The sequence below is a fragment of the Elephantulus edwardii genome, unplaced genomic scaffold (assembly GCF_000299155.1).
Source record: "Elephantulus edwardii isolate Elephantulus edwardi_28Jun2011 unplaced genomic scaffold, EleEdw1.0 scaffold00142, whole genome shotgun sequence".
In the NCBI taxonomy this organism is placed as follows: domain Eukaryota; kingdom Metazoa; phylum Chordata; class Mammalia; order Macroscelidea; family Macroscelididae; genus Elephantulus; species Elephantulus edwardii.
In genome coordinates this window covers 6114465-6125564 of record NW_006399892.1, presented here as the reverse complement: position 1 = coordinate 6125564, position 11100 = coordinate 6114465, and positions in this window count along the sequence as shown.

The window sequence follows — 11100 nt, the reverse complement described above, 5'->3', positions numbered from 1 at the left end:
ATTAAAAAATATAAAGGGCATTGTAATTTTTATAGTTAAAAAGAAAACTTTATATCTTTTTATAGCAAGTCTATATTGTTTGGTAATGGGATTTGTATGCCAAGAAATGATTACTACTGGGTTAAAGAATATACTTTTTAGGAACACTTCAACTATATGATTAAAAAATCAACTATATGATTGAAAATGTGTCAACAGCATGATCAAATCATCCAAATACTCAAGAAAATTGTTTTTAAAAATAGCTAATAAAAACCCCAAAAGCTATACCACCTATTATTAACGTATCTTGAAAGCTATACCACCTATTATTAACGTATCTTGATTGCATGTTTGATCAATTTTGTACTGTAAATTTTAATAAAAATCTTCAATTTCCTTCTCTTTGGCTTTCGTTGTTGGTGTAAATATTTGAATAATAGTTGTATTAATAGGTCTTCCTTGTATATCTTCAAATAATAACCTATCATTCATAACTCTGTACTTCAGGGTACAACATAAAATTGTCTTTTTTACTATGACTGCAACACCATTCGTCCTCTGCTTTTCATTCACAGCATAGCACACCATGTGACTGTATGATTCGAAGTGACCAAAGCCAGTCTATTCTTTCCCGTTATTGCGTAGAATGCTGATGCTCATTTGCTCCATTTATTCTTCACAACTCCTAGTTTGCAACATTCATGCTGCATATGCTCCATGTTACAGCTATTCAAGGATTTTTGCAGCTGTTTGCCTCAATCTGATTCCCTTCCTGTCTGGACCCAGCCTCTAATATTGTAACTATTTATCTTCCTTGATTGTTTATAGGGTTTTTAGAAACCTGCTATTTCAGAAGTACATGGCCAATCCTTGTTCCTAGAATGCCTTAATCTGGGAGCTCTACTTACAATCTTTCAATCCCTTGCTATGAACTTTATTCATGTGTTTTATATCATTTGTTAGTCTGTTGAAAGCTAGACAATGAATAAGGATGACAGAAGAAGAAGTGATGTTTTAGAGCTATGGAATATGAGAGGAGTACTGAATATTCCATGCGTTACCAAAAGAACAAACATATATGTTTTGGAGAAACTGAAGCCAGAGTGTTTTTTGAAGGCAAAGACAGTAAATTATATCTGACATAATTTAAGCATGCTGCTAGGAGAGGCTATTCCTTCGAGAAGGGTATCATGCTTGGGAAGGTGGACAGAAGGAAAAAGAAAGGAAGACCCTCAAAGAGCTGTATTGATACAGTGACCGTGCAATGGGCTCAAGTGTGTCAGAGATTGTGTGGATGGTACAGGATAGAACAGGGGTCAGATCTCAGGTTGCTAGGTTGCTATGAGTTGTACTCTACTCAATGACACCTAACAAAACAACACCACCAACTAATTATTTTGATATTGTTGTTGTTGTTGTTATGTGCCGTCGAGTCATTTGCGACTCATAGTGACCCTATGTACAACAGCCCTACACCGTGCTCTATCCTGTGCCAATCCCATTGCCTCTGACACACCCATGCCGATTACCCCAGTCACTGAATTAATCCACCTCATAGAGGGTCTTCCCTTCCTGCGCTGTCCCTCTACTCTACCCAGCATGATGTCCCTCTCTAAAGACCTCTCTCCTTACAACATTTCCAAAGTACGTCAGACGAAGCCCCAGAATCCTTGCCTCCAAGGAGCAGCCTGGTTTAATCCTCTCTACGATGAATCTGTTTGTTTTCTTGGCAGTCCATGGTACATTCAATACTCTTCTCCAGCACCACATGGCTTAATTACATAAGGCATTTAATTTAGTATTCTCAAAATATAAATCATTATCCCTTGACTCCTATTTTGTGCCTGAATGCAATTTTGACAAGGAGAATTTTTTATTTAGAGTCAGTATGTGCATCAGTGAGATGGATTGATGTAATAGCCGGGGCAATGGAGATTGGTGTGTCACAATTAGTGAGACTGGCTCAGGACAGAGAAGGGTTCAGAGATGCTGTATATAGAGTTGCTGTACATTACAGTGACTCAAAAGCACTTAACAATAATAATGTTATATGACAGGTTTGGAGCAGGAGTGGAATTCACTTCCTAAACAACATGCCTCTGGAAACTATGAATTTGGTAAATGTTGATAGTTGCAGAGGGGCTTCAGGCCTTTTGTTCAAAGGGTCGCTATGAGTCATGCTGGACTCGAAGGCAATCAACCACCACAAAATCAGCAACATGTGCATCAAGATAGGTTCAGTTTCCAATTAATTCTGTACTTTCACAAATAATTTTAGAAGCATGCTCACCTGGGTTTATAATATTAGTCTTTTTCCTATAAGGGATCAAATACTCATTGTCTTATGCCTTGTAATTCTATAACATATACAGTCCCTTTCATACTATTTTTATACCATTGTAACATTAAAAAATAGGATCAATAAATATATGAATGGAAGCAGTTGTGTTCCAATACAATTTTATTTATTAACAGCCAAATTGGGACATCAGTTTGGACCTTAGTTTGCCTACTTTCAGTCTATAAACAATGGTAGAATTTTTTTTAATATTTTTGTATTTGAGATTCTATAATCCATTGAAAAAACATGTTTATATTCCATTATTTCAATGAATGGTCTAAGGAACTCTACTGAGGAAGAAATGATCCAAAAAAACCAGAAAATTTACAACTGAGATTTTTCTTATGCGTCCTTCGTGAAGGGTCATTTGACAGAATAAGCATCCTATTTTGGTAAGCATGGCATGTTCAAAAGAAGAGCTTTATTTTTTTTTAAATTTATGTATGTATGTATGTATGTATGTATGTATGTATGTATGTATGTATGTATTTTTGCCTAAAGCTGTAGAAGTAGTGGGGATACAAACGACATTCATTAAGAACTCACCCACTCACCTCCTAGTTGGTTTAACAACTTAAGGCAGAGATATACTGGAATAGTAATGCAAGCATGAGAGCTAGAGTTAAAAAGTTTTATCTTCAGCCAATAAAACCCAGCACAGAGGAGTAATACCCACTCTTGAAAATGACAAAAGCTGGAAACCAGGATTCTCAACCGTGGGACCAAATATTGAAAAATGACTATAACCTGGTCTACTTCTTGCTCAAGGAAAAGACTCAACAGATTTTAGGTCTTGTGTCACAATAGTCTAACCATGGGAGAGAATGAAATCTTTGCTTTCAATGTTTGGCCTTGCTAATTCTGTCTTTGAATTCCTGGAAACAATAGTCGTAAATTCCTAGCTTCAGTTGAACTGTTAAAAAAGATTACACAACAGGCCAAAGCTAAAAATAGGGAGTTATGTATCATGTCTTTCAACAAGTGCTGATTATATTATTGCTTAGCAATAGGGTTTCTTTGTTTTTTTTTAAAAAAACTTTTAATGCAAAGGAAAGCAAAGTTTTAGTAGATTAGTCTCTGAAATCTTTGAGTTGAAGAGAGAAGATATGTTCATATTAAGTATCTAAATAGCATAGCTGCACTTAAATATTTTTTTCAAATACAATAATCGTTGTTGTCATTACAGAACTGTTGAGATGACTTCGGTGAGTTTTTCTGCTGAGTCTACAAACAATACAAGAGGAGATTTCCCCTAGTTCTTATGCAAAGCGGTTGGTGGAAAAGAACCATGTGCCTTTGGGTTGATAGCGCAATTCCTTACCACTGAGCTGTCAAACTCCCGCATGGAATGAGGATGTTGTTGTTATGTACCGTCAATTGGGAATCAACTCAGAGATGACCTTCTAGCAGCTTTTCAAAGGCGCTTACCACAGGGGAGGGGGGTGTCCATCTTTCTCCCGAAGAGCAGCTAGTGGACTCTAACCACGTACCTTTGTATTAGGAGAACAAATCCTTACCACTAAACCACACAGCTCAATAGGATCCAATTATATAAAGTTAAGAGAAAATAAAAATACAATATGTTTTTATTATAGTTTTGATAAGCTCAAATAGCTATTAAATGATAAAAAATGAGAATATTTATTTAAAATAGAATAAACATTTGATGGGCTACTTTAGTTTATATATCACCATTCTGGGGTCAGGCAGTTTATGGTTTTGTCTTTTTTCCTATGTTAATAATATATTGACTATGCTATGTCTAATAATTCCCTAAACTTCTCATTTGTGTGCTCCTTCCAAGGTTTTCCTACCCTTGTGTACAGTGAATGCCTTATTAGTTTTACCACCATCTAGTGGTAAGAGGAGGTGACTGCAAGAGAACACACTAACAGATTGTAAATGGTAGATGAAAAAGAACACACACCTCATAATGAGAATATGCTTTATAATACTTTTCGCAACAGCTAAGAACAGTTTAAAAGCAGTGGACAGCTTTAAAGCAAGATTTTTGTATCATATTTGGAGTGCTTCCTCCAAACTCTCAAATACAGTGAGATGTAAGAAAACAAAACAAATCACCTCACTGCCATAACATGAGAACTGGCTCACAACTGACCTCCTTGGGAGATTTTAGAAGAATAAATCACAGGAGAGAAGTCTGTCTGCCTTTCTCCCACAGCACTGCTGGTGGATTTTTCAAAGTACCTGTGTTTGAACTGACAATCCCTTACCCACCAGGCCAATTGTACTATCTGTAAATGTGGATGTAAAATTACTATTTACTTCTTTTTCAGTCTTAGGAGATCTTTTATCCCTGAATGAGATGGAGATGGCATTCTCACTCAGACTAGTCATGTTTTGAGAGCACAGAACATTGGTGGAAAATAAGCAGAACAAACAAATATCAAACTAGAATATATTACTGGATAGCAATACAGGTCATCAAAATCATTTGATAATAGAAACTGAACAAATATAGTTTTTTTGTATTTTCAAGAAGGAAATTTGGCCCACATAATTAAATAAAATGTCAAAAATGTTCTGTACCTTGCAAAAGTATGAAATCAAAAATCAAACTCATTACAGCCATTCAATTCTGCTTTGTGGTTATCTTGAAAGATTAAAATCCCCTAAAACCTGCTGGAAGGTCAACTCTGAGTCTGACTAGATGGCACATAACAACAACAAAAATACACGGGCTCCAGTTGAACTATGCCACATAGACTTTTCAGAGCTGTGACCATTGGAAGTAGATTGTTAGGATGTTATTTTGAGTAACTTCTTGGTGGACTTGAATTCCCAACTTTTTTATTCTAAGTTAAAGGATTAACCAGTGGTATCACTCATAGTGAGATGGATCAATTCTGTGAGTGGAGTGGTGGGAATGAATGTGTTTGAGACAGCGAGGTTGGCACAGGATAGAACGGCTCTTGTGCATAGGGTCGCTATGAGTCCCAAACAACTCAATGGTACATAACAAAAACAACAACAACAACAACAACAACATCACTCATAGTCTCCAGTTATAATTATGTGAAGGATAAAACAGTCATTTTCTGGAGACAAAAGTATTTTGTACTCTTTGAAAACATGCTGTGATGATAAAATGCTAAAGGAAGTTCTAGTGGCCAAATGGTAAAGGATCTGTGCTGCCAGCCTGAAGTCACCTGGTTTGACTCCATCAGCTGCTTCCCAGGAGAAAGATGGACAATTTCCTTCGATGTGATTTAAAATATTTAAAAACCCACTGAAGGATCAGCTGTGAATCCATTATGACTCAACTGTACATAACAACAACAACTAGAGAGCAGAATGCCTTAAGTAAATGTCTCTCTTCTGGAAAAACACAGAATCAGGACTGGGAGTTCCCTATGAACATTAACATCAAGGGTAAATTTACGTCTAGGAATACACTGTCCATTTGAAATAATAATTAGGAAATTAAACAAAAAGTCAGCATTGTTGTGAGTGTATTAGCAAAAATGTTGGCAAAACACTTAAAATGGGAGCTTTCTACCACATTTTGTAGTTGTGTTGCTATGTACTGTCAAGACTGAACTGACTCACCACTTTTCAGAGAAATGTCCCATTTTTTCTCCCCATAGATCAGTTGGTAGATTGAAATCACATGCCCCTGGGTTGATGAAACTACTCCTTAGCACTAATACAGTAGTGCTCCATTTAAGAAACATCTCTGTTGTTGCTGTTGTTGTTGTTGTGTTACGTACTATCTAGTCAGGACCCAATCATAGCTGACCCTCCAGTGGATTTTCAAATGCAGCTAGTAGCACACCAGGAGGTTGTCCACCTTTCTTCCCTAGAGTACCTTGTGGATTCAAATCGCACGCTTTTGAATTGGCAGCGCCATTCCTAAGCACTAGGCCATCAGAACTCCCTTAGAAGTAAATATGTAAAATTAAAATAAATTAAAATGAAAGATTTCAATTTACTTAATGTTTACTGCCCAGATCAAATGTATTAGCCACTACTAAACTAATAGTAGAGAATTGCTTGTCTGTGTTCCCATTAAACTTCTCAAGTCTCTGTCATCCTCCTTACATTTTACTATAGTTGTTTTTTAATCCAGTCCAAATGTCAGCTGTTTTCACATTCCCATACTATTTCATCTCGTCTACTTAGATGCAAATTAAAAACTAAACTCACCATTATTGTGTCCATTCCAAATCCTGGAACAACTCTTTTAGGGCACTGAAGCCTAATGGTCAGCCAGAGACGTCAACACAACTTTGAGTTGTTTCAAGAGAATTTACTCACATGCACAAAAAAGATATATGTAAGAAATCTTCACTGTATCCATTCTATTAAAAACTTAATGGATTTTTGTGAATTGAATTGTGCCTCTCTGAAGTAGGCTTTACAATCCTAACCCTTATTTGAGATAATGTAATCCTCTTTGAAATAGTCTTTTTTTTTATTAGTCCTATTTATGAGATCATGCAAATGTAGGCTGTGTCCCAAATTCTAATCACTTCCGAAGTATAAAAAGAGCAGTTCTAACAAACTTATTTTCTGAAAAGGTATCTACAGACCAACAATTTCAACTGTGGTGACTACAATGTATATCTTTGCTTATTTAAAAGCCACAAGCTATCCTGATGTAGGAGAATTATATTATCATGAAGTTGGAAAGAAACATAATTTAGAATTTAAAACCACATTTCTTCTGTGCACTTCATTGCACTTTACAAATATTTTATTATACTACAATGCCCTGTTATCAAAGGGAGGCAAGGATGTCACAAATATTATAATAAACAGCTATTGAGGGACTATTTAGATAAGAAAATTGTACTTCAATACCCAGTATGCATAGTTAAATGAGAATGGAGGCTGTAAATATATCAATTTACTATTATAGGCGATGATAAAAGCTATATTGGTATTAGGACAAATTGAAACCATGTGAGGAAAATTCCTTTTTGGCTATTCCACAAGATAAGCAATGGAATCATTGTCACCTATATGGAGTGTCTCAGATGCACTTAAAAATGCATTCATATCAACTGTATTTTTCTAGTTAGTTGCCGTCCAGTTGATTATAACTATTCCCACCCTAACTGTGTAGCACAGGATTCCAGGACAGTTTTAAATGTTGCAACCTTTTAAAAAGCAGGTTTCCAAGTCTGTCTTCTGATCTATTGGTTGCTGTGTAAGAAGCCATTGAGTCAATGACAACTCATAGTATCTCTAAACAACAGATGGGAATCAAGCGTGTCCTGGACCATCTTCCTCTTCTCTGCCAAGCTTGAGCCTACGATCTTACAGAAACTGAATCAATCCATCTTATTGACAGTCTCTCTCTCTTTCCCTGACCTTCTGCTTTTCCCAGCATAATAGATCCCTCCCCCCACACCCCAGGGCCAGAATCTCCTGAAAACATGCTCAGAATATGTAATAGGAAGTTTCACCATCCTAGTCCCTAAGGAGAACCCTGTCTGTACTTCCTCCTAGACTGATGTTTGTTCTTTTGACAAGAGATATATTTAGTACTCTGCCCCAATGCCACATTTCAAAGGCACTGATTCTGTTAGTCTTCCTTATTCATTGTCCAAGTTTCACATGTACCTAATGGAAAATATCATCATTTCACTCAGGTGCACTTTAGTCTTTAAACTGATACCTTGACTCCTTAACTCTTCTCCAAAGCAGTTCATTCAAACAAACAAACAAACAAACAGATGAACAAACAAAGTACCACTGGACTGCTAATATTATGAGTGCTGATTGTGGATCAAAGTAAACGGAAATTCCTGATAACATCAATATTTTCTCCTTCTATCATTGATGTTACCTACTGGCCCAGTGGAAAGAATTTTTGCTTCCTTAATGTTGAAATGCAATCCCTGTTTGATCTTCTTCAGTAAGTACTTCAAGTCTTCATCACTTTCTGCAAGCAAGGATGTGCTATCTGTGCAATGATAGTTGATGAGCTTCTCTCCCATTCAGATGTCACATTCTTCTTCATATAGTCCCTCAAATTAGCTATAGTTTTGTCTGTTGTTGTTATGTTCCATCAAGTTAACTAGGACGTATAGTGACCCTGTGAACAATAGCTCTAAATCTTGCCATATCCTGAATGAACCTGTCTGTCCCTGGCAGACATGACCCATGGCCACAGTCATTGTGTCAATCCATTCCATGCTTTCCCTACCCTGGGCTGACCCTCTACCATTCCAAGCATGATATCCTTCCCCAAGAACTGGTCCCTCCTGACAACATACCCAAAATATTTGAGATGAAATTTCAAAATTCTTGCCTTAATGTGCAACCTGGTTTCACCCTCTCCAGAATAGACTTGTTTGTTTCTCTTGGAAGTCTTTAGTAAATTCACTACTTTTCTCTAGCACCACAGCTCAAAGCAGTGAATCTTGATAAGGCAAAGGTATTGGAAGCAGAAGTGGCATCCACTTCCTAAACAACATGCCTCTGGAAACTCTATGAACTTTGAGAAATGATGATAGCTATAGAAAGGCTTTAGTTCTTTTGTTCATAGGGTTGTTATGAGTTGTGCTTGGCTTGCTAGCAATCAACGACAACAAAAATGCAAAGAGATTGCAATCCTGTTGATAATATCCCAGGCTTTATGCACTGCTTTTGCTTGCATCTATGAAGTAGTGATGATACACATTCTGGTTGCCTAAATTGTGAGCCAGATTCCCTAGTCTTTCTAGAAAATTTTGAATTGTTGGTTTCCTGGAGTAAATTATAATTCTTAATAACATATTAGAAAAAACTGTAGAATTGCCCTATAACATTTGTTTATAGGAGTAGGCCACCATATCTTTCTCCCTTGCGATCATTTTTGAATCCACACACCAACCTTTCTATTGGGATATTATTCATAAGTAAATTCCAAAAAATTATCCAGTTACTTTGGTGTAGCTAATACAAATTTTTAAAACTTATTCATAGAGTTGGGATACTGAGTTTCTTTTTTCATATTTAAAATGAAAACAATATCTCTTGATGAAGCATCTAGTACATTTATTTATTTAAAATATATCTTAAATAACATTTTTATTACTTTTTGTTATAAACATTTGCTTTAAAGTTTTATGACTCTTCATTATAACTAATATTGTATAACACAGTACCTTTAAGTTTTATTTTATTTCTGAATTAAGTATAAAACCTAAACTTAATTTGAGAACCCAAATACTTCCATTTTTCCCATTTTTTGGAGGGCTATTATAATAATAGATTTGTGTAGTGTGGTAGAAAGGTCCCTGAAGTGGAGAACTGAAGAAAGGGTAGAGCACACTCTGATCTACCACTTATAAGACACACACACTCCCTTATCTGTTTAGAAACTTCTACGTTATTCATAAAATTGGAGACAGTGGTTGTCTTATTTATCGGAGGATTATTTTAAGACTAGTATAAAACAGTATAAGCATACTGTCTCTGAAGTAAAAACATACTATGAAAACATAAGAGGTTACTTTATAAAAATGGAATTTCTCAATCTTCCCTTCTGTGGGATAAACTGTTACAGATTTTTAAATTTTAATATATTTTCACAATTTATCTCTACTCTGAGCCTCCTCTAACATCTGTTTATATGTGTTCCCAATCCAGATTTAATTTAGATCAACCCTTCATATTTTGCATTGAAAATCTTGATGGTAAAATCCTGCAGACTAATATAGTTTATACCAAGAGAGAAGAGTTTTATTTGAAATAAAATTTTAGAGGAAATATCACTTGTTTTTCCAGTACCTGACACACACACATTCTAGCCCACACAAAGTAGGCCATGGATTACAGTAAAAATAATAATAACTATTAAAAAATAACAAGATTAAACAACAAGCTTTCTACAGAAAACAAGATCTTATAAAAGAATTGCTTCAAATTTCTATTATACTATATGTTCAATAAGTATTTACTAGTGTTTTCCTTCTCTAAATTTTTCACCTAAATCCTTTTTCTGTATACATCTGAAAAGTCCTGATGACATAGTGGGTTAAGTGCTGAGCTGCTAACTGAAAGATCAGCAATTCAGACTAACTATCCGTTGCTCATGGGACAGATGAGGCAGACTGCTCTTATAAAGCTTTACAAACACAGAAATGCTGTGAGGGAAACTTAAAGGGTTGCTCTGAGTCAAAATAAAATTGAATGATGTATTCAAAATATTGAACTGTATTGGTTGTGAAAACTGAAAAGGTATTCACAAAACACAGTTTACAAAAATTAAATATAAGTCCAAAATGATGACAACTATTAATATAGTTATTATAACATAATGATACCTTTACGACCAACAAACACATTATAATATTTTGAATACAGCAGTGTTGATTTTTATTTTTATAGAGGTAGCCAAACAAACTGACATGTTTCATATAAACAGATACAACTTTCAATATAGCTACCGAAATGGAAAAAAAAATCAACATGACTACAATGGGTCTTGCTTTTGTTTTTATTGGGGGAAGTGGTTGTTGTTTTTCATTATCATTTAGTTGGAATCATTTCATAGCTGTCCATCTAGTCGGCTTTCAGAAGTTTTAAATTGGACAGGAAGAGACTGTCCGTCTTTCTTGGCAGAGCATCTGGTGGATTTGTAGAATTGATGCCTTTGAGCTGTGGTGCTGGAGAAGAGTATTGAATGTACCATGGACTGCCAAGAAAACAAACAAATTCATCCTGGAGAGGATTAAGCCCAGCAACTCCTTGGAGGCAAGGATTCTGGGGCTTCGTCTGACATATTTTGGACATGTTGCCAGGAGGGACGGGTCCTTGGAGAG